Genomic DNA, 26,464 nt, shown 5'->3' with positions numbered 1-26,464 from the left:
TTAAACGGACTGCAAAAATGTATTAAAAGCAATCTACACTAAGCCCAAAAATATCATGGCAGAAAGGATCAAATATGTCAAACTGTAGGGACTGAAATTTACCAAACCTACTTACTGGCTGCTGCCCTGAAGACTCCTGATAAAAAATGCTTTGGCTGTGAGAAGCAAAGTCATTTTAAAAGAGACTGCTGGTCACTGCCAAAATCAGAATCTCAACCTTCAAATCAGTGTCTGCAGTGCCAAAAAGGATAGCACTGGGCTCATCGGTGTCGCTCTGTCTCTTCAGGAATCTTGAAGTTGGGCCAGCCCTTGGCCCTGGTGCAACAGAGGGTACTGATCGCCCCACAACCTAACCCCAGCCAACCCAGTCACTGCCCACAACCTTCCAGCAATCCTTTCATGCTACCACCCACAGTGCTAGGTTATATTTGAATATTCAGGAGCCAATCTCCCTTGAAATGCTTGGCATTGACTATAAGGCTCTCACACAATTAACAGGCCCCTTACTGAAAAGTCCTTGGGACTAGTTTTGCCAAGGTCCCATGCCTATAAAAAGGGGCATCTTGTCATTCCCAGAGTTATAGATGCTGATTATGCAGGGATGATTTATATTCAGTTGTGGTCAAACTTATCCCAAGAATTTCCTCTTAGACTTCTGTTGCCCAGCTACTTGTCCTTCTGTATACTTCTACCTCTAGAATGATGTTTTGCAGGGAGACCAAGGCTTTGGGCCTACATTGATGGTTGCCAGGACTCAAATTTCTAATAATCATCCTCAAATGACCATTCAAATATATTCTTAGGAGCTTTCTGGACTAACTGATACTAGGGCCGAACTCTCTGTCATTGCTTTAATGGTGTTCTCCCTCAGGCCCTCAGTTTCCGCTGACCCCTTGTGAGGAATAGGCAGTAACTCCCACACCCAGCAGAGTTGTAAATGGCTACCTTGTTATAACCATACTGATCATTGTCTTGTTGCTCATATCTGTCCTTATATTTTTTCTATTCCCTTACCTATCTGGGGATGAGATCTCCTGAAACCACTTCAGACTACAATTCATACAAATTTATCCACTTCTATGGATAAAGACCTGTTCCACACCTGTTCAACATACCTTTCTCCCCTTAACCTGGCTGCCTGGAGAGCCAGTATGGGTAGAGCAATGGCCACTTTCAAAAGAAAAATTATCTGCTTTGGAGGTCCAAAATAACAATTACAATTAGGAGATATGGAACAATCTAATAGCCCTTGGAATACTCCTATCTTCACTATTAAGAAAAAATCTGGTAAATGGAAACTATTACATGACTTATGGGAGGTCAGTAAACATATTCAACATGTGGGACCCCTTCAGTATAGATTACCTAACCCCAACAACTGTCTTATTTTTAAGATTTATTTTATTCATTTGAAAGACAGAGTTACAGAGAGAGGTAGAGACAGAGAGAGAGAGGTCTTCCATCTGCTGGTTCACTCCCCAGAAGGCCACAATGACCGGAGCTGCGCAGATCTGAAGCCAGGAGCCAGGAGCTTCTTCCAGGTCTCCCACATATAGGTGCAGGGGCCCAAGGATTTGGGCCATCTTCTATTGCTACCCCAGGCCATAGCAGAGAGCTGGATCAGAAGAGGAGCATCTAGGACTGGAACCAGTGCCCATATTGGATGCCGATGCTTCAGGCCAGGGCTTTAACCCACTGCGCCATAGCACCGGCTCCCCCAACAACTGTCTTAACACCCTTTCAAAATAACGATTAAAAAGATGGGGAAAACACTGCAGAGCATATTAATCAAGCAATGTCTATCATTTTATTTACACTTAATCATTTATCTAACTCTTTGGCAATTTTGAGGCAGCTTAGGCTCCAGTGAGGAATCATTTTTGTCCCTGACAGGATGCACCACATCCATTAGTTCTTTATAAAGACACCCTGATCCAACATGAAAAGGACCAGAACCATTACTAAGGTGGGGGAGAGGGTATGCCTCTGATCTCTCTCCCACAGGACCTGTGTGGATTCCTGCTCATTGTGTTCACACTGCATAACATCAAGAGTTGACTTCAAGGCCCTCGGAATCCGATTCCTCCATTATGCCTCAGGTTGGTGAAAGAGAGGTGACATCGCGGCGTCAGACTTCCTCACCCTGAGAGACCATCAGTTAGTTGGGGAGACATCAAGTCATTAGTTGCCTCAGCTCAGTGATTGGTTCAAAGAGAACATCAAGAGGAAATCCCCAAGACTCTTGACAGCTATAGTGGCTCAACTGACAAAGAACTTGCTGTTACTGTGTTGCCTTATTATTGGATGGCTGCCAAATTTCACCTGGCTAAAACAATTGTTCTTCTATTGATACCTTGCTGTGGCCTCATTGATCCTGATATGCTGCTTCTTTCAGTGCATATGAATTTTAATTAATACTTCTTTTTTAATTTATTTTTATTTAGTAAATATAAATTTCCAAAGTACAGTTAATGGATTACAATGCCCCCCCCATAATTTCCCTCCCTCTCACACCCCTCCCATCTCCTGCTCCCTCTCCCATTCCATTCACATCAAGATTCATTTTCAATTATCTTTATATACAGAAGAACAATTTAGTATATATTAAGTAAAGATTTCAACAGTTTGCACCCACACAGAAACACAAAGTGTAAAATACTGTTTCAGTACTAGTTATAGCATTACTTCACATTGGACAACACACTAAGGACAGATCCCACATGAGAAGTAAGTACACAGTGACTCCTGTTGTTGACTCAACACTTTGACACTCTTGTTTATGGCGTCAGTAATCTCCCTAGGCTCTAGTCATGAGTTGCCAAGGCTATACTTCTAAAGATTGAAATCCCTGCTTCAAAAAATTATACTACTAAGAAGCACTTATAAAACAAGAAGAAGTAGAAATGTAGGGGACATACCTCTGCCAAAGCAGTCTCAGTGAGGACACATCCTGCTGGTCACAGGGTGTGACCACAGGAACTGATTAAGGACAATAAATGATCCACTAACAGGCAGAGCATTGAGTAGTTGTGGGAACGTTCATGAAGATATGCAGCTTCTTTTTCAACATGCCTATCTAAGAACACGCATGCACTGTACAACTGGCTGCTGTAACCCTTGTCAATAAAAAAGCACGCTGGGATTGTCCAGCAGCACTACCCAGAGGAAGAGCTTCCATGTTCTCCTTTGTCTTGCACACCCCAAACAATCAACTCTTGTTTTGAATATGCTTATTAATGAATTGGATTTTTGTGATCTGTTATAAGCAATTTGCTCCAGTCTTTGTCTTAACCATCAGGTTTAATTCTCATAATAGCCAAATTAAGTGATCTGAGAAACAGAGAAAAGACTTAACTAATTTTATGAACCACTTCATATTTAAAAGTGCCCTCGAATTCCATGCAAGATGTAGATTTGGCAATGCCATCTACAGAAAGCAGAGCCTTCTTCAATGAGTTATCTTTTAAACCCTCAAGTCATATGAACCTTCATGTGTATTTTCTACCTGCCAACTTAACTTCCAGTAGGATACTGGCTTAAACTCTTGGGTAATCTCATGAGCTTGACATCAGTTCTATACTAGCAACAACTTGACTTTACAAAGAGGAGTTCATTCTTTTAAGATAAATATATTATTTTGATACTTAAGCATAAATAGATACTTAAAACAATATTTTTAAAAATAAGCAATATTTTTGCATGGCAGCTAAGAAAACAACCCAATTCTTTTCTACTACTTCTTTACTGAAAATCTTATTATTTTCTATATTTGACAGTTGGTAGATGCTGCTTAGTGTAAGATAAAATGTCAGTTCTATTCCCTTGGCAATTACTGGATTAGCATGAGGATGTCATTCTGATGGCCAATATAACACTTCAAAGTAAGTTCTCTGAGGTGTCAGGAAAAGCATTCCAAATAGGACATGGTTTGAGAGCTAACGTTTTACTGTCTTTGGTAAAAATCATATAAGATCATGCTGTAGAAATCTTTGTGAAATTATTAGGGAGAAGCCATAACAATCACTTAGAAGAAAACGTAAAAACAATAAATCAATTAATATGTTTATATTATATGATAACATATCATCATGTTTACTTACACATTGTATTATGTGAAGCCAACTCATGCAGTTGCTATGATTTTACCATTAAAAATCAGTAAATATAGAAGTAACTTAATGTTTCAACTGTTTAGTGTAATTACAATAACTAAATGAGAGTTACACAAATAAACAATCTATGACACATAGCTTCTCTTTATTGCCTAAGAAAACAGTACAAAAATAAATCATTCCAGCAGGTCCATTAATTTGTTTGCTGAGAAGAAATGTTTTCAATGCCATAGACATAGAAAATTCCTTGTTCTTCAGGAGCAATACTAACATTATTTTTGCTCAAGAGAGTTGAATGATTTCAGGTTAAATTTCCTATGCTTGAGGCCCATGTTGTGGCACATCAGGTTAAGTTGCCACTTGAAGAGCCAGCATCCCATAGCAGAGTGCTGGTTCAAATTTTTTGCTCTTCTTCTGATCCAAATCCCTGCTGATCACATTAGAAAGCAGTAAATGATAGATAGCCTTGGTACTTGGGTCCCTGCCACTGATGTAGGAGACCAGGTTCGAGTACCAGGCTCTTGGCTTTCAGTTGACTGAGCTGCAGCCGTTGTGGCCATTTGAGGAGTGAAACAGAGAGGAAGATATTTCTCTCTAGCTCAATGTGTGTCACTTTCTCAAATAAATAAACAAATAAAAAGGTAAAATTCCATATTACAAACTCATTGATTAGATCTGAACAAATTGCATTTTAGTATTTGATCTTTTTGTCTTTAGAAAATAATTTATTTGAAAATAAAACAAAACATGCAGAGAACAATTTAATTAATACTACACACCCACTCCTCAAAATTAGAAGATTAATTTACATACATTTTAATGCTTTTTTGTCTATGATAGAAGGAATATATAGTCATGTAATAAATTTGGGAAATGGAGGAAAAATAGGAAAAACCTGTTATCTCCTTACTAAAACTATAATCAATATTTTGGTGCGCTACTTTAACCTTTATTTTCAGTACTCTTTTGGTACACCCATATAATAATACAGCACAATTTTGTATCATATTAAATATAAAAGACACACTGTGTCATAAACACTGTTGAAAGTTTTAATGACTATTATTTTTAGTAGTTGCCTAATATTCCAAGTCTACTTTATTTAGCCATTCCTATAGTTTGAATCTAATTTATTTGCTACCTTTTTCTTTTTGACTCTCTTAAGTTACTGAAATAAGTATATTGGTTATAAAACTTAAGACAACTACTTGGGATTTACTTGCCAATGAAATAGTAACAGTTGAAAGGGAAAGAACATAATAAAGCCTTTTGAAAAAAAAACATTGGCAACCTCTATTGCAGGGAAAGGAGAAGACTGCATCATCCATGATGCAGCAAAGTGTGTGTGTCCTGTTTCTCTCAGTTTAATTCAGATTCAAAAACTTAACATTTGCCCATAATAAGTTTGTTGGCATTGTCTATATTTCCAGCAGATGGAGGTTCACGGATCCTCAGCTGTCATTTATTGCATTATCTATCCTGACTGGTTTTGCAGCACACTGCAAAGTCTGCTGAATCTGCTGTGGGGGTATACTTCTTTATGCAGCAGTACACAAAGTTTTTGCATAAAGAAGCTTAAGATGGAGTCCAAAAGGAGGGCAGTAAAGAGTATTCTGACATATATCAATACCATCTGGAAATTTTTCAAGGACTCAAACCCAGTTTTACTAACATTTGGATTACAACTAATCAACGGGTACTGAATCACCTAGCAGTAGCACCTTAGTATTATTTTTTTCTATGCAGTTCACAAGAATGTAATAGCAAACTTTGTCAAGTTTGGTCCTGAGGGATGATTTGCTTTATCTTTTGGCATCTCCCTTATGACTTCTGTTAACTCTTAAAGAGGAAGACTGTATCTTACTTGAGTTGGTGTATCAGAGCCTAGCACAGAACATCCTAGGCACATAGTATATAGCAAGATTTTCAAAGAAGGTTGGAGTGATAGGCCTAATCTGGCAGGAATTTTTTCAACCTCTATTGTCTCATTATAAATACCACTCTCCTGCCCAAGACATCAGAAGACATATATGTTCATTTAAAAAGGTCATAATGTGTAATAGAGCGTAGGTTTTGTAATCAAAAGTCCTGCCTTTGACATTCACAAGCCAGTAATTTTGTGTAACTCCAGGTCTTGCTCTTGCTCAGTCTGTTCATACTAAAAACGGTGACAGTCCATCTTCTGTACTTGTTTCACAGAGCTCTTACAATGGTCAACATGCTGCTTCTTTTTTTCCAGTTTATCATCCTGGGATTCACCTTTCTCTCCTTTTGGGAAGTGTGGTCCTTTTTTCTCACATCTGGTCTCAGGTAACTTTCTGTGATCTTGTTTGTTTGCCTCGGTTCTCTACATATTGCCAACAAACACTCTCCCCTCACAATATCAGTCTGCTCTTTTACTGGGGGAAGCTTCCGAGGTGGTCTGGGCGGCCCAGGCCAGGCCTGAGCCCTCTTTCCCTCTTACTGCTTTTCTTCCCCACTGCTTTCTGGGAGTCGGGGAGGCTGGGTTCCCGTTTTTATGAAGATATTTTCCAAGGGATTTAGTTTTATGAAATGGTGTGTCCTTTAAATTAAAAGAATGATGTGTATTTCATGGTTGGCTGTTTGCTCTCTTGTTTCTTTTTTACATAGAGGAAGTAGGGGAGATGGGTGATGTTTCACGTCTTTTCCTAAGTAGTGGCATCTTCCTTCTCCCAAGCCTGCACTACCACTGGAAGCAGAGGCCCTTGTCTACACACAAGGCTTTCTCACGATTCAATATTATTTAAGAAGAGTCTCTAAGTCTGTATAAAGTCATCTTCTGTCTATGACTCCACAGTACTTTATCTTTCTCAGCACCCATCTGACTTTTATCAGTTCATCAATCAATTTCCCTCACTCTCATCTGCTTTTATAGGGGGCCAAGGGTTATCGTGTGGTCTGATAGAAGTAAAGGGGTGTATATGCATCCCACTCTCTGTGACCATCTCTCTCTCTCATCCACTGGTTCATTCCCCAAATGCCCACAATAGACAAGGTTAGACCTAAGTTGGTTCAGGCTGCACCCAGTATCCAGGAATTCACTCCAAAGGCATGACACTATGTGGGGGTCAGGGACTCAAATACCCAAGCTGTCATTGCTGCCTCCTAAGTTGCAAATTAGCAGGAAGCTAGAATTAGAATTGGAGCCAGGCACTCAGATACGGGATCTGGCATCTGCTATTCCAATGCAAAGTCTATCAAGAATTAAATTTGCTAGAAATATTGTCAATCTAGGAAAGAGGGCAGAAAGCATGCTTACTAAAATATGCTACAGTTAAACTTATTTATTTAAGTATATTACAAATTTTGTTAAAAATTAAGTAAGAACAGTATGAAAAGGATTAAATTGGATCAATTTTTTGAAATTGGCTTAGTAAGAAGAAAAGAAAAATCACAAAAATATTGAGGGAAGCAGATAAATTTTAAAACATGCAGGGGATGCCAGATTTACTGATTATAAGTTTCAATATTTTTCACAGGTTAGGTAGGTATATGTGTGGGGAAATTGACAAACATATTTCTAAGATTTTTATGAAATTATGAAGGATCCAAGATAAAAAAATCATAAAACCCTCTGGGAAAAGAAAACAAAACCTAGTTACGTTAAACTAGAGACTATCAAGACTTAATTCAAAGCTATAGTAATTAGCAGAATGTGGTATCAATGTGAAATCTCTAATAAAGAAACAGGTCAGTGAAACAGAGATCAGGTAATTGGATTCATTACAAATGTGACCGTGCAGTACAAAGTGGTAAGGTAGACATTTTAAGAAATGAATTGTCTCAATTTTCTATTTCAAAAGTATATAATAGCATTTTATGACAACGTGGAAAACAATTACAGATTGAAGATATTCATGTGAAAGAGTTATCAAACTATAAAGCTTTCATAAGAAAACACATGATGATCATACCAAAAAATAATTTGGCATATTAAAATGAAGATATTTTTATCTCAAACAATATGTAAAAATCAAACAGATTACATAAGGAAGGAAAAAATAATGGTAATATATAACTAGATAATATATAAAAAACAAAAAATATATGAAAAAATCTACCTGTCAAAGGAAAAAGGAAAAAAGTTGCCAATCTAAATTTATAACCATGTCAAAAATATAAAAAGAATAGGAGATATGAGTTTCAGAGAATCTGTTCAATATGAGTTATATGAATTTTCAGAAAATATATTCAATGTTATTATTAAGTTAGTATAAACTAACATAATTATACCCTTATATCTATAGCTAAAAGGCTAAAAGGAAAAAAAAAAGATACAATGTGAAGAATAGTTAACCAGAAATATTATCTCCATGTCATAGGAATGAACTGTTGCACACACTTTGGAAAGTAAATTGATAGTCTTTAAGTTATTTTTTGTAGGATTTTATTCATTTGAAAGGTATAGTTATAGACAGAGAGAGGGCAAGAAAAAGATATTTCATTTATTGATAGTGTGTTAAAAGCCAACAGGAAGTAGGAGGTGGGATGGTTTGGGAGTGGGTGGGTGGGTATCAGGGGAATAACTACTATAATCCAAAAGTTGTACTTATGAAGTTGTACTTAAGAAATCTGTATTTATTAAATAAAAGCTTTCTATTTAAAAAAAAAAAAGCATGCACATACTTGTGACTGAAAACATTTCTTTGTCTAGATAAGTAAATGTTCCATTTTGGATACTCCAGAAGCCATCAATGAGATGAGGTTTAAGTTAGAAATAGAGTTTGAGATGAAAAAAATTAATCGATATCAATAAAAGAAAGCAGAAGGCAGCGGACTTGGACACAGGCAGATGTTGAAATGTATAGTAAATCTGATAGAGCTTCATCCTATCCTATGCAAAGCTCTTGATTGAGAAATTTCTGCCAAAATTATCTCAGGACAGTTTGAAGTAGTACAGGCTCCCATATATCCTCCCTTCTCCTTGATATAGACCCTCTAGAAAGAGTGTGACCTCAAACAATGCAGTTCTGGGGCTGGCACCATGGCACACTTGGTTAATCTACCTGCAGTGCCAGCATCCCATATAGGCACCAGGTTCTAGTCCCAGTTGCTCCTCTTCCAGTCCAGCTCTCTGTTGTGGCCCTGGAGTGCAGTGGATGATGGCCCAAGTGCTTGGGCCTTTGCACCCACATGGGAGACCAGGAAGAAGCACCTGGCTCCTGGCTTTGGATCGGCGCAACGCCGGCTGTAGCAGCCATTTGGGGAGTGAACCAACGGAAGGAAGAACTTTCTCTCTGTCTCTCTCTCTACTCTCTGTAACTCTACCTGTCAAATTAAAAAAAAGGAGGCAAAAGACTCTCCTTAAAAAAAAATAAATAAATAAACAATGCAGCTCTGGGTAGCTGAGCAGACTCTGAGGGAGGTGATAGCTTGTAGTCTGGTGAACAAAGACCTCAGTAGATGGCAGAAAATTCTTTCTGTGGCTGGGTTGGTGCAACTAGTCCCTGTCACAATAATTAATAGAAATGCATACAAATTGTGTACACACATGTTCATGCACACACATTTGCAAGATTTTATTTATAATGCATCCCATTGCTCTTTAATAGCAATATGAATAAATACATCCTGTTGAATTGAAGTACAGCTATAAATACTTGTTACAGTATGGAAGAATTTCACTAGCATAATATTGAAATAAAAAATCCAGACACAATGTCTCAGAAACAGGAAAAAATGATTTTGATTTTAGGAAGTTGATGCTAGGACATTAATTACTGGAAATCTGTACAAGGTATTTTTATTCATTCTGACAACATTTTATGTTTTGATTTGGGACCTAGTTTTACTAATGTATTAACTATGTGGAAATACATAGAACCATATATTTAATGGAATTTTATGAATTCTGCTTGTAATATATTTTCCTTAAAATGTAGTATTCATTACTATAAAATATTTCTGATATTCCTTGATATCTACACTGTTTTTTCTTTGAGGGAAATATAATATTCTCTCTCTTTCTCTCTCTCTCTTTCTCTCTCTCTATCTCTACCTCAAAAAAAGAAAAAAACTGAGTTCGTGTTTTTTTGAAAAAAAATGAGGAATAAATAGCATATATATATACATATATATATAATCTAAGGGTAATATTCAGCAAATTTGGTGCATTAAATATATTTTCAACTTATGAGTTTATCAAGATGTTATATATTTTAAGTAAAGAGGTATTTATATATAACATATAAAGAGGATGTATAATGTGTGTATATGTCATCTATATGTTTATATAAATATATATGGAAAGAATAAAAATGGAAGCATGTATATATGTTACAGAATATATGAATATTCATACATAAAATTGATAAAAAGTGTCTACAGAATAAAAGTATATAAATATATTTTGCAACCTATCTTTCTTACAGGCTTCTGAGTCTTAGAATGGTGCTATATCTGACATTCTGTATTAGAAGTAAAATGAAAAGCATTACTTGATGATCTAATTTATCAGAATGATACAATGATTTGTATCAATAACTAAATTTTACAGGTGCATTAGAAGTGCATTTATACTATTTTTGTGAGGTAAAAGAATATTTGGCACAATGGAATATGACTAATCAAGAACATTCTCTCAATGATGCCACATTAAGACTATTGCAGGATGAGAATTGCAATATTGTGATATGATTGAAGGACAAATCATTTAAATTACTGTTTCTATTTCCTGGTTCTTTGGAGGAAGAAGAATGCACATGGAAAGGGTATTTGAAAGCTTAATACTCAACAATTGGCAAAAATTTTCAAAATGATGTATATGACAGGGTATTTTATCTTCCAGTCATGTCTTGAATCTTTTTCAACCATTGGTAATAGAATCAAAAGGCACTTACCAATAATCCACGTAAATAATATAAATAATAAATTCCAGTTTACAGAATCATGTGTCACAGACAAGCACTCATGATGATGTATGCATTATCTTATTCTAGCCTCTCTATTACTCTGTCAGAATATGTGAACAAGACACTTTAGCTCTTCAAAGCCTCACAGCGTGACTTCCTCTGCTTCAATTTTTGTAGACACTCAGCTGTCCAAAACTCTTCAATTATTTATTTATCCTTTATTTATCTAGATCTCACCAGAACAATGTCTTGCTATTACACAGCTTCTCTAAGTCTGAATCATCACAAAGCTCATAATATTCCTCTATAACTTCTTAAAGGAAATGACTAGGCTAGTAGAAAGGAGTGAAATTTTGCCCTCCATTCAGATCAGGCTACTGCTTCTTTCAGGATGATTTTCAAAAATTTTTCAAATTGAAGTTGTCATAAGCAATTCTTAAGTTACTGGGAGGAAAAAGAAAATAAAACACAAATTAGACCCTATGTTTTATTTACTTCTTGTCTAATGGCAGTAATCTTTGAAAAGTTGCCTTCAAAACATGTATTAAAATGTTTCTTTGCTGCTCCATGATATATCATGATCTGTATGAAAATATGAGCTGGTATATGCATGACAAAATAAAAATTTGATGCAACATAAAAAGCCACGCTGTGTTGCTTTAAGGTTAGGTTTGTCTAATATTTCTTATTTTAAATAAAATATCAAAAATATTTTATAATAGACTCTAATGGATAAAAATCTATGAATTTGTAGAAGCTCTAGAATATAAAGAGTCTGTCATATTTTCAATAGCAAAATTTTGAGATATACATTATCCCAAAGACAGCTACCATTATCCATTTGCTACTAATGAAAATTTCATAAGGAAATATATTTTTGAAGTTAGCTGAGTAGTTATCATTATCACCTAGAATGCTTTAGGACATTCTTCAAAAACAGTAATCAAATCAGAATATATAGTTACTATTACACCTTTTTTTTATAAAAGCACAAATATAGAAATTCCATTAGGCTAGTTATTGCAACACACATTAGTCTCAATTTTATTTCTGTAATTTAACCAAATTTGTTGTAACAGAAATGTTGCTGAAGACCAGTTTTCTTATCTTTTATTAACTTTTATTTAATGAATATAAATTTCCAAAGTACAGAATATTGATTACAATGACTTCCCCCCCATAACGTCCCTCCAACCCGCAACCCTACCCTTATCCACTCCCTCTCCCCTTCCATTCACATCAAGATTCATTTTCGATTCTCTTTATATACAGAAGATCAGTTTAGCATACATTAAGCAAAGATTTCAACAGTTTGCTCCCACACAGAAACATAAAGTGAAATATACTGTTTGAGTACTAGTTATAGCATTAAATCTCAATGTACAGCACACTAAGGACAGAGATCCTACATGAGGAGTAAGTGCACAGTGAATCCTGTTGTTGACTTAACAAATTGACACTCTTGTTTATGGCCTCAATAATCACCCTAGACTCTTGTCATGAGCTGTCAAGGCTATGGAAGCCCCCTGGGTTCACTGACTCTTGATCATTTTTAGACAAGGCCATGGTCAAAGTAGAAGTTCTCTCCTCCCTTCAGAGGAAGGTACCTCCTTCTTTGATGACCCATTCTTTCCACTGGGATCTCACTCGTGGAGATCTTTCATTTAGGTCCCCCCCCCCCAGAGTGTCTTGGCTTTTCATGCCTGAAATACTCTCATGGGCATTTCAGCTGGATCCACATGCCTTAAGGGCTGATTATGAGGCCAGAGTGCTGTAAGGACATTTGCCATTCTATGGGTCTGCTGTGTGTCTCACTTCCCATGTTGGATCATTCTCTCCTTTTTTATTCTATCAGCTAGTATTTGCAGACACTAGTCTTGTTTATGTGATCCCTTTGGTTCTTAGTCCTATCATTATGATCAATTGTGAACAGAAATTGATCACTGGGACTAGTGAGATGGCATTGGTACATGCCATCTCGATGGGATTGAATTTGAATCCCCTGGTATGTTTCTAACTCTACTGTTTGAGGTAAGTCAGCTTGAGCATGTCCCGAATTGCACATCTCTTCCCTCTCTTATTCCCACTCTTATACTAGTTTTCTTATCTTATAAATCAAAATCTTGCATAGTTTACTGCTAAGATTATTTCAAGCTCTTATATTGATAGATTTCTTTCAATAGCACAATCAACCACTCTGCTGTTTAGCAACATAAGTTAACTATATTTCTTCTATTTATGTGCATTCTGTGTATATATATAAGTATATGTCAATCTCAATTTATATAATATAAATATAATGTAATATATAATTTATATATAATATAATATATATAATATATTTTCAATTTAAATCAGTTTCCCCATCTGGGCAATTTCATAGCAAGTAATATGGAAAATTATTCAAATCACTCATTAGAGAGAGTATATCCTACATTTCCCTACTTGTGAAACAAAAAATAAGCTAATTAATATTTCATGAAGATTGGTTATTACTATAACTATGATATCTAATCTCAGTACAATTTCATTTAAAATTAAATAAATTCTCATAAAGCATTTAGCATATTTTATTATTTACAAGTTCATTTTTCATCAATAAATTTTTGATGTTTTAACATATCCCCTTTTTGGGAAAACTGATTTTTCTTGACTTGAAGAAAATGTTTTTGGCTTTTACAAAATATGTCAAATTCTGCCTTTTTAGAGGTCCCCTCATACCATCATTTAAAATTTACTCAAATCTGTACTGTAATAACATACACACATACATTCAATACATATAACTCATACAAAGTGACAACTTCAGTATCCGATATGCATTTTAATTGTGTTTGAGAATAAAAATGCAATTTTTTTACTGAGGAAAAGTTGTGACTTTAATTAGGAAAATTAAAACATCCTGTTAAGCTATATTATTTTTACTAATTTAGTAATTTATTAGTTTTAAAATGATGTACATAGTATTTTTTTCTTGAAATGGTGTGAAGTATCTGTATCTGTTGTTAACAGCCAACATCTATCTATATCCCAGTAGGCAATGTTTATGTTCTACATTCTTTGTAAGGTTAATCTTTGCAACTTTATTTCAGTACTATCATTTCCACCTTCCTGAAGTTCATAAATAAAAAGGTACTTTCTGAAGTTCATGGGAAATGGAATTGAAAGATAAGATTTTGTGTAAAACATTTGAAATTTATGTACATTTTTTCATAATATGAAGATCCCTTCTATGCAGGAATTTCAAAATTATTTGTACCAAAAAATACCTATCATTTAACTCATTCATCCATCTTCAGCTCTCTCTTTTCCAAGACCCTTCCTCTATGATCATTTCAATTATCCTCAAATCTGTACTATTAAAACGTTGCCCTCTCCCCCACAAAAAATATGCATGCAACAGCTAGTTTTCCTCATCCCCAAATATTCCTAAATTGATACCTGAATTCCAATTGACTTCTTTTTTAGGTCACTGATGACACCATGATTACTGATTCCAGTGCCAATATTTAATTCACTAACTTAAATATCATCACTGCAATGACAGATACATATTTTTCTTTTCCTCATCTCTTTTCTTGCTGTCAGTGATACCACACTGTTTTAAAAGTTTTCCCGTAATAGAGAAGAGTGACATCATTGGCGATATATTAACAGAATGTGAATCCAGATTGTGTACACATATACATTTATTTTTCCATCTCCCAGTTATAATTATTTTACCCATGAGTAAAGTAAGTCATTAACTTAGATTATTATAATGATCTTAGTGATTCTATGGTATCATCTTATGCCTTACTTATCTAGTCTCATGGAGAGTCAAAGTGGGTGATATAAAATCCAATTTTATCACTCCATCACTATTGTTTAATAAAATCGTCCATAAGAAAATATGCATTTTTATTATAAAAGAGAAGGACCATCATGATATTTTCTTGTTAAAAGATACAACCATCATTTCCTTCTGTACTGATAATTCTGTACTCTAGCTACAAATTTTTCAGCAGAGTGTTACATTTTCTCATACTGGAATTGAGATTTTGCAGTTGAGATGTTGTAGCTGATATGTGATAATTATCTTTTCCGAAATTTCATTCCTTACCCACCATTTCGAATTCAGAATTTAGCTATGTTCCTGTGCTCAGCAGCCCTAAACTTTTCCTAAGCCATAATTTTAAACATGTTTATTTATCAATTTCTCTGTAACCTTCATACATAATGATGTGTGCATGTTGAAATTATCTGATATTTAGTGAACATTAAACATATGTGAAATGTCAGACCTATGTTAAAAGTACTGGGTTGGAGTCCAGATTTAAACATCTTCATTGTTAATTAATCTTTCTATAATTAAATCAGTCAAACTGTATTGAGGATAAAAAAGGGTTTTTGAGATGTTAATGCTAAGATGCATTAAAATAAGTTAGAATAGAATCAGGTAATGTGAAATATATAACAGGTATCAAAATTATTGAATGAATTTGTGAAATATTTAAAACTCAAGGCTAATATTTAAAAAATAAACCAGTGTAGGTAAAAACTATAACCAGACTGTTATATGACATTTATATTTAAATGTAATATGTAAGTGGAAGGAAATATGGTAGAGACAGCCTGTGTGGTTAAAAAAACAAAACAACAAAACTCTTTCATGTTTCAAGATTCTATTTCTAATGGTGCCCGTTTCTAGAGAAAAATCTTTTAACCTCTGTGAAAGTTTGACTTATTTACTGTTTACTTCAAAGGGGATGCAAAGAAAGGAAGTCATAGTGGCAACTATTTGAAGGTTAAGAGGATAATATAAAAGGGCTTCTGTTGACCAAGTACGATACTGAAATGCTATTTGCTGCTCATACTCAAGTTCAGCGCAAGCAAAAAAAAAAAAAAAAATGTTGTTAGGTATGGATTCAATCAGTGATGAAATATTCTTATATTTAAAGTTGCAAACTCTTTAAAATTTGAATATATTTGAAATTATCCTCATGAAAATACAGAGTTAATAGACAATTTTGTGCTTGAAATTGTCTATTTGATTCATATTGGCATGGGAAATAACAGCATAATTATATTTACACAATTTTAAGTCGTGAATCTTCAAGAATGCTCAGGAGAAAGCATGCAGGCTGAATTCATAATGTTCTGGATCATCTCTCAGTTTGTTTTGATAATAAATAGTCAATTACTTCAAAATGCTTCTTTTGTTACTTTGTTTCAAAAACTCACACTTATTATTTTTTTAATCTCCTAGGGTACAGTAATGTTGTTTCCAATATTCCCTACAAACATTTCATCAGAGGTTCTCACTAGTTGACCTCTATCAATTTCATGTTTAATCCAGAGGGGACAAATAAACTTTTCATTTTTTATAGACTTTTCAGATGAAGTATATATTTATTGCATATATTATTGCCACTTATTAAGAGCTACTGAGATTTTTTTCTTCTATATCTCATGATCCTTGATCATATTTTCTCTCTTTTGTATTTCTGTATCTTCAATGTGCATTCTCTCTTTTTTTTTTTTTTTTTCTTTACAGGCAGAGTGGACAGTGAGAGAGAGAGACAGAGAGAAAGGTCTTCCTTTGCCATTGGTTCACCCTCCAATGGCCGCCACGACCGGCGCGCTGCGGCCGGCACACCGCGCTGATCCGATGGCAGGAGCCAGGAGCCAGGTGCTTTTCCTGGTCTCCCATGGGGTGCAGGGCCCAAGCACCTGGGCCATCCTCCACTGCACTTCCTGGCCACAGCAGAGGGCTGGCCTGGAAGAGGGGCAACCGGGACAGAATCCAGCGCCCCGACCGGGACTAGAACCCGGTGTGCCAGCGCCGCTAGGCGGAGGATTAGCCTAGTGAGCCGCGGCGCCGGCCAATGTGCATTCTCTTAATCTGGGATACAGATTTCTTTATTTTTTTTATTTTTATTTTTTGACAGAGTGGACAGTGAAAGACACAGAGAGAAAGGTCTTCCTTTGCCATTGGTTCACCCTCCAATGGCCGCCGCGGCCAGTGTGCTGCGGCTGGCACATCTTGCTGATCCGATGGCAGGAGCCAGGTGTTTCTCCTGGTCTCCCATGGGGTGCAGGGCTCAAGCACTTGGGCCATCCTCCACTGCACTTCCTGGCCACAGCAGAGAGCTGGCCTGGAAGAGGGGCAACCGGGACAGAATCCGGCGCCCCGAGCTGGACTAGAACCCGGTGTGCCGGCGCTGCAAGGCGGAGGATTAGCCTAGTGAGCTGGGGCACCAGCTTGAGATACAGATTTCTTAAAACTAGTGGTTTAGCATAAGGAAGCCTTTTTTGATACTTTGTAAATACATTCCAAAAAATTTCCAATGTATTTAGTTGTTGGATATTTTGAAACTACTATTTTGTTCTGATGTAGCCAGATACTATCTAAATCCTGAGGATAGCTGAGTAATACATTAATTGTTGTCTTCTTTCCTGACCTTGACCTGCTTATTTCTGTTGCTATTACATATACTTTGTTTTAATTTTGCTATTTTTCTCTGCTTTTGGCTTTATTGAATGCAAGAAATGTTACATTGTTCCAACTATTATAATATATATATGAAGAACACTTATGGTAATTCTAAAAGGTGAGCATTTATTTATGACAGAAAATTATGACAGGTACAGCACTATTTCTGATCTACTTATCTTATTTGAAAATATTAAGATATTTATCATAATTGAAATTGTGTACTCACACAATTCAAGAAATAATATGGAGATTTCCCTTGTACATTGTTCATTTTTTCCAGATTCTTCTGATTATTAGCACTCTGAATACTGTAGTATAATATCACAGTGAGGATACAGAGACAGATTTTAATAATTCACTGTCTGCAGTCAGTGTATATGCTTCTGGATCTCCTCAATATAGGCTTCTATAATACACAAGATAGTCATCCTGGTACAGTAGGAGGTGTTGGCAACTATACACACTTCTCCCAGTTGAGTTAAAAGAAAGTCAAAGCCATTCTTTTGCTTAAAACAATTTTCTCAGGGTACTTATGGGATGTTTACAGGGCTCCCAAGACAGTGGTGATGGAGAAAGAAATAGTTGCAATGGTTCCTGAGTATGGAACCAAAAACTTCCTAAGACATACACCTAGAGTGAGTTGTACTGACTAGGATGTTCTTAATGGACAACCTCTGGATATTGGTCCATTTGAGTACCCTACACCTGAGATGATGTCCAGGGGCACTTCTAGCACAGCCAATGTGAAAGATTCCATCATTCACTAGCTTTCAAGGCATTACACTATCTTTATCATATTTGAGTCACCTCCAATTCATCCACAATGATGTAGCCTTTGTGTACATGTATCATCCATTCCATTGTTTTATTGTTCAATGTCCTTTCACAGGTTAGGGTTCACTGACATTCACCAACCAAGTCTCATTAATGGCAGAGTTACAAGAAATTAGTTTCATCACACAATACTTTTCATGTAGTCCATCATACAGGTGTACCTCTAATCCAACTTCTCTTCATCATCACTGTAACCTATTCTGTCCATGTAATCAAAGGAGCCTTGTACATCAAAGTACCCAGTTACCAGAGTTTTGTTAGCTGGGATCATGACATTTTACCACAAAATCAGTTAAATTAAATTAGGGTAACATTAGCTCCCTAGTAGTGGGTGCCAGATCCTCATTAGGTAAGCCTGGACTCAGATTTTGTTAGCATACTCTGAGACATTAGGGATGCTGTAGTAGTTTACCAGGAAGGGAGAGTCATTCTACTTGATGAGATAATGAGATCCGAATAGCAGATCCAGTAATTTTTCTGTTTATCCATGATGATCATATGTTGTAAGAATCTAATAAAGCCTTATGATTAAATATCCTTGTGTAAAAAGCAGATAGAACAGTTAGCATCCTACTCTTCCCCCATCCCGGGACCTCAGATGGTCTCTACTTGTTAAATATGGATTGAGTTGAGATGGTATAGTAACCCAGGCTTTCTATCACAGTTCCAAATTTCTCTCTGCTGTCACTCGTTGTCTTATTGCTTCAACCTGTTCTTTGGCTTCTTCTGGAACCAATCATGAAAGTAGCATTTTGGTTGACAATTGAACTCTGTTGAACTTGTTCAAGTACACCTGTGTGGTTTGAAGTTACTGAGTAAGAACTGGCAATTCATTTTATAGCATTGCATATGGCACTCTGGCCATGAAACACTTGGTCCACATTGATGCCCTATAGCAAAAAGAAAGTTGACATTCAAAAGAATTTTTATTTCATGACTCTCTAAGGCAACTTTCATACTCAAAATCGGAGATGTCAGTGCACACTACTGACAGTTTTTGCTGACACAGACTATTGTCTGCAGGAATGATAATTCCATCCAACTTCTAGGGTCTAAAGATTGTAAAAGTGAAGCCTGGCCTATGGCTCCCCATAGGGCTCCATGAAAAACTGCCTACTTTCTTTGTCATTTTGAGCATAGGGGACGAAAGAACATTCACAGGTATAGTATGTGCTACCACTAGTACCTAAAAGAGGTCCATCAGCTGTGGACATTTTTAAATTAGTGAGTGCTACCAAGGCCAGCAATTTTTGTCTGATTATAATTTGCTTGCTTCTTCAGCTTCCCACCCAATGTAGCCTTGACATTCAGCCTAAAATATGTACATATTGATAGCTCAATTGCTAGTTTCCATGCCCTAATGTCCTTTCTGACTGGTCCAACTGACTGTCACACTGTGATAGTATACTTTGTAGCAAGTCTTGAATTGACAAAGTAATGTCCTTCTTTGGCTGAATAACTCATTCGGCCTAGTTTAGTTTAGGTAGCTGATGGAGGTGGATTTTTGCACTTTCATGGAATGTACTCTTATCCATTACAGAGCAATAGAGTTCTGTGCCATAAGCCTCTAAGATTTCAATGCTTCCAAAGTACTCCATGGTAGCAAGCACAGTCACTAGCATACAAAATGTTTGGATAAGCTCTAAAAGCAGGTAAGAACTACAGGTAACCAAATATGTTAAAAACAAACAAACAAAAAAACCTACTAATATACTAATACAATCAGTTTAATTTTCCCCTGAAGAGAAATTGGAAATATTGTCACATGGGATCAAGTATGCAAGAACCCCAGGGAAATCAGAAATCCCTTAAATTTGTCTCTTATATCAATAGGAGGGCGTGGTCATTGGCCTCTAGTTGAAAACTGAGAGATCTTGGCTCTAGTCCCAAATGTCATTCATTCTCAGACATTTATAGCAGCGATACCCAAAACCAAAACACACAACAAGCACACAGCATTGAGACTTCCCGGCCTCTCTCCATATGGTCCTTTATTTTTTATTATTTATTACATTTAATGATTTATTTAAAGGCAGATTTACAGAGAGAGAGCGACAGACACACACAGAGAGATATCTTCCATCTGTTGGCTCAATCCCCAAATGGTAGCAATGGCTGGGGCTAGGCCAGGCTAAAGCCAGGAGCCAAGAGTGAATTCCAGATCTCCCAAGTAGGGACGTAAGCACTTGGGCCATCTTCTGTTAGTTTTTCAGGCTGTCCAATAGGGAGAAGGACTGGAAGTGCAGCAGCCAGGACTTGAACTGGGGCCCATATGAGATGTTCATGTTTCAGGAAGCAGTTTAAACCTATGAACCATAGCACTGGCCCTTGCATATTGTCTTTTAGATAGTAAGTCTCCATTTCTGTGAAGGCTCATCACTTGGTATGTTGGTTATTCCTCAGATACATCAGGAGCTTGTATTTTTAAATTTTAATTAAGTTATGAAGTTCCATATATTTCATATATACAGATTTAGAAACATAGTGAACCCCCCATCTCTCCTTCCAGCTCACACTTCAAACCTTCCTCCCATTCCCTCCCAAATTCCCATTCTTAATTTTTACAGTGATTTATTTTCATTATACATTACGATAATATAGTTAACCCAACTCTAAATAAGGAGTTCAACAAATAGTATGAGGAGAAACAAAGCAATACAAAACACTGCTCCTCAATGAAAGAGACAAAGGCTATAAACAATCATTGACTCTCAAAATGTTTATTTCACTCCAATGCAATACATTTCAGATGTTCTATTAGTTACATTGTATCAGTGAAAACATATGATATTTGTCTTTTTGGGACTGGCTTATTTCATTGTGTATAATGGTTCCCAGTTGTGACCATCTGGAAAAATCAAAGGAGAAAACAAAAAAATTCTGGAAACAAATGAAGATGACAACACATCATATCAAAATTTGTGCAATACAGCAATAGCAGTGTTAAGAGGGAAGTTTATAGCAATTGGTGCCTACATGAGGAATTGGAAAGGTAATAAATAAATGAGTATCAATGAATATCAAGGACCTAGAAACACAACAAAAAAACAAAAACTGATAAGAAGAAAGAAATAATTAAAATTAGAGGGCTAGCGCCAGCATCCCATATGGGCGCCAGGTTCTAGTCCCAGTTGCTCCTCTTCCAGCCCAGCTCTCTGCTGTGGCCCAGGAAAGCAGTGGAGGATGGCCCATGTGTTTGGGCCCCTGCACCTGCATGGGAGACCAGAAAGAAGCACCTGGCTCCTGGCTTCGGTCTGTGTAGTGCCAGCCATAGCAGCCATTTTGGGAGTGAACCAATAGAAGGAAGATGTTTCTCTCTGTCTCTCTCTCTCACTCTCTATAACTCTACCTGTCAAAATAAATTATAAAAAATAAAAAAAAAATTAGAGAAGACATAAAATATTGAAATGAAAAATACAAAATTCAGGGAAAATAAAGAGCTTTTAAAAAAAAATAGCAGACAAAATTGAAACACCATTGGACCAACTAACCACAAAAAGAGGGAAAAGATCCAAACCAATAAAATCAGAAATGAAAAAGGAAATGTAACAACAGATACCTCAAAAATAAAAAAAAAAATCATCAGAAATTACCACAAAGAGCTGGATATGATGGATTCCTAGAAACATACAATCTACCAAATTGAGTCATGAAAATATAGAAAACCAAAACAGACCAATAACCAAGACAGAAACTGAAACAGTAAAAAAGATCCTCCCAGTAAAGAAAACCAAGCCCTGGACAGCTTCACTGCTGAATTCTACCAGACATTTAAAAAAGAACTAACTCCAATACTTCTCAAACTATTCAAAACAATGGAAACAGACGGAATCCTAGCTAACTCATTCTATGAAGTACATGCAACAGAAAAAAGAACTATAGACCAATATCTCTGATGAACATAGATGCGAAAATCCTCCACAAAATATTAACAAATCAAATCCAAGGCATCAACAAGATCATTCACCTGGACCAAATGGAATGTATCCCTGGTATTCAAGGATGGTTAAACATTTGCAAATCAATTAAGAAACTGAAGAACAAAAGCCATATGATTATCTCAATAGATGAAGAGAAAAATTTGATAAAATACACCATCCTTCATGATGAAAACCTTAAGCAAAATGGGTATAGAAGGAACATTCATCGACACAATCAAGGTAATTAATGACAAACATACAGCCAATATCCTATTGAATGGTGAAAAGTTGGAAGTATTCCCACCAAGATCCTGAACCAGACAAGGATGCCCACTCTCAGCATTGCTATTTAATATAGTCCTGGAAGTTTTAGCCACAGCTATTAGTTGAGAAAAAGAATCAAAGGGATACAAATTGGAAAGGAGGAAATCAAACTATCCCTATTTGCAGATGACATGATCCTACATATAGGGGATACAAAGGACTCCACTGAGAGACTATTGGAACTCATAAAAAGTTTGTTAAAATGAAAAGGCATAAAATCAACACAGACAAATCAGTAGCTTTAGTATACACAGATAATATCATGGCTGAGAAAGAACTTTTAAGATCAGTCACATTCACAATAGTTATGAAAAGAATCAAATTCACTGGAATAAATTTAATCAAGGATGTGGAACCTCTTCAATGAAAATTATACAACACTAAAGAAAGAAATAGAAAAAATGATTAAAAGATGGAAAATCCTTCCATGTTCACAGTTGAAGAATCAACATCCTCAAAATGTCTATACTACAAAAAACAATTTACAGATTCAAAACCATCCCAACCAAAATACCAAAAACATTCTTCACAGATCTAGAAAAAATCATGCTGAAATTCATATGTAAACACAACAGAGCCTGAATAATGAAAGCAATATTATACAACAAAAACAAAGCAAGAGGCATCACAATAGCTGATTTCAAGAAACAACTACAGGGCAGCTATAACCAAAATAACCTGGCACAGGCACAAGAACAGACTTATAGGCCAATGGAACTGAATAGAAACTCCAGAAATCAATCCAAGCATCTACAACCAACTTATCTTTGATAAAGGAACTAAAATCAATTGGTGGAGCAAGGACAGTCTCTTTAACAAATGATCCTGGGAAAACTGGATCTCCAATAGCAAAAGTTTGAATCAAGCCCTCTACCTTATACCTTACACAAAAATCATCTCAAAATGGATCAAAGACTTAAATCTATGATCTAATACCATCAAACCATTAGAGAATATTGAGGAAACTCTGCAAGATATTAGCATAGGCAAAGACTTCTTAAAAAAAGAACCCAGAAACACCGGCAATCAAAGGCAAGATTGGCAAATAGGATTACATCAAGCTGAGAAGCTTCTGCAATGAAAAATAAACACTCAGCAAAGTATAGAGGCAACTGGCAGAATGGGAGAAAGTATTTGCAAACTGTGCAACTGATAAAGGGTTAGTATCAAGAATATATAAAGAGCTCAACAACAATACAAGAATGGCTTGCATAGAGAAATCAACAAATGACCAATGCTGGAGAGAATGTAGGGAGAAAGGAACCCTGGTCCACTGTTTGTGGGAATATAATCTTGTGCAACCACTGTGGAAGACAGTATGGAGATATCTCCAAAAGCTGAATATAGACCTACCATATGACCCAACCGTCTCACTCCTGGGAATTTACCCAAACCAAAAGAAATCAGTATATGAAAGAGTGACCTATGCCCCCATGTTCATTGCAGCACAATTCATAGTAGATAAAATATGGAATTAACCCTGATGTCCATCAACTGCTGACTGGTTAAAGAAATTATGGAATACTACTCAGCTGTAAAAAAAATGAAATCCTTTCTTTTGCAACATATTCTGCTCTACTACTCAGTTCTCTAGCCCTGACAATGAATGTTTACATGTTCACCCCAAAATTATGATATTTCCAAATTGTTTTATTTCTGCCTTGATCTATGCCATCAGTTCCCCCACATGTGGGAGAAACTGAGGAGAAGACCTATGTCCCACTTATCACTCTCTCTTCCCCATAATATATCCATAAAATATCAAATCCTTGTACCCTGGAATGGTGTTTGTGCCCCAAGCTGGTAAATAAAACATCACTACTCCAAATTCATTAATAAGACAGAGTTACATCAAATTGGACCCTACAGACTTGCAACAGGTTTGTGGAACACATACCAACTTGTCTGAGTCCAATAATAGAATGAGCCCAAATGCAATAAGCTACATGAGTAGACATGTTACTTATAGACAAGCAGTAAAGAACAACAGGAACCTGGAATACTGGCAACCATGTGCGTATGCCATTAGCGCCATAGCTATGAGGCCCTGAAAGAGAATACATCCTAATTTTAAAACTTAAGAGTAAGCTGAGGGTCAACATTGTGGGATAGCGAGTAAAGCTGCTACTGTAAATGCTGGCATCTAATATGGATGCTGGTTCAAGTACTTCACTTCCCATCCAGTCCTTGCTAATGGCCTGGGACTGGGAAAAGCAGCAGAAGATGGCTGAAGTGCTTAGGCCCCTACCATACACATGGTAGATCAGGATGAGGCTACTGGCTCTTGGTTACAGTCTGACCCAAGCCTGGCCATGGCAGCCAACTGGGGAGTGAAACAGTGAATGAAAGACCTTTCTCCGTCTCTCCCTCTCTCACTGTAACACACTGAAATAAATAAATAAGAAAATATTTTAAGAAATGAGCAACGTGAATCACAGAACTAAAACTTCAAAGGATATCCTGCTTCTATAAGAGAGAGCACCAACGTCCAAAATGTTTGCAGTAGGTTCTTCATATCACAAGATAATGCACTCCCAGCACGTTCAACAGTTAATTGTTAAGAGCCTCAGACCAGAAAGAAGAAATAGCTTGACCTGCCAAAGCCTCACAGAAAACAGTTCCACACTGGCCTACATGTCTGGATAGGGATTACAATATAGTTTAATTTTCCATCAAATATCCATAATAGGGATATCATATAGTAAGATACATAATAGTAAAATATCATAGATTTTTTTTTGACAGGGAGAGTTAGACAACGAGAGACAGAGACAGAAAAAAGGTCTTCCTTCCATTGGGTCACCCCCCAAATGGCCGCTAAGGCCAGTGCTCTATGCTGATCCAAAGCCAGGAGCCAGGCACTTCCTCCTGGTCTCCCATGGGGTGCAGGGCCCAAGCACTTGGGCCATCCTCCAGTGCCTTCCCAGGCCACAGCAGATAGCTGGACTGGAAGAGGAGCAACCGGGACAGAACCAGCGCCCCAACTGGGACTAGAACCTGGAGTGCCAGTGCCACAGGCAGAGGATTAGCCTAGTGAGCCGCAGCACCTGCCAGTCATAGATCTTTTTAATAATCATGATATACATTGTACTTAATCAGATTTATTGAGGTATAATGACCAATGCAAAATTTACTAATTTTGAGGCAGATATTTTGCCTAGTAGTTAGATACTGGTTAAGACACCTGCATCTCATATCAGAATATTAGGTTCAATATCCAGCCCTCTGCCTTTTGACTTTAGCTTCTTGCTAAGCATACCCTGGGAGGCAGTAGTGAAGGCTCAAGTAATTGTATTTTTGCTACCTACATGGGAAGTGACCTGTACTGAATCCCTGGATCCCGGCTTCAGTCCAGCCATGTCCAAATCCTGGCTGTTGTAGGTATTTGCAGACTGAAAAAGCAGAGCTCTGTATGTCTCTATTTCTGTCTGTTTGTCTCTGTCTCTGTCTCTGCCACTCAAACACATAAAGAAATACTTTTTTAAGATTTGTTTATTTTACTTGAAAGAGTTAAACAGAGAAAGGAGAGGTAGAGAGAGAGGTCTTCCATCGGATGTTTCACTTCCCAATTGGCCTCAACAGCCGGAACTGTGCCAATCCAAAGCCAGGAGCCAGGAGCTTCCTCCAGGTCTCCCATGCAGGTGCAGGGGGGCCCAAGGACTTGGGCCATCTTCTACTGCCTTTCCAGGCCACAATAGAGAAAGAGCTGGACAGAAAGCAGAGCTGTGGGGTCTTGAACTGGCGCCTATTTGGGATGCCGGCACTTCAGGCTAGGTGTTAACCCGCTGCGCCACAGTGCCGGCCCCAAGAAATTTTTTAAGATTATTAATTTTCAAGACAAATTAGTGAGTCTGGAAAATGTGTAGCTTTATATTTATTGACAAAAGTCATGCTATAAAACACTACCATTATTACAAAATTTCA

This window comes from Oryctolagus cuniculus, chromosome 8, assembly GCF_051225735.1.
Source record: "Oryctolagus cuniculus isolate XC-2025 breed Fujian yellow rabbit chromosome 8, ASM5122573v1, whole genome shotgun sequence".
Classification (NCBI taxonomy): Eukaryota; Metazoa; Chordata; class Mammalia; order Lagomorpha; family Leporidae; genus Oryctolagus; species Oryctolagus cuniculus.
This window is presented reverse-complemented; position numbering follows the sequence as displayed.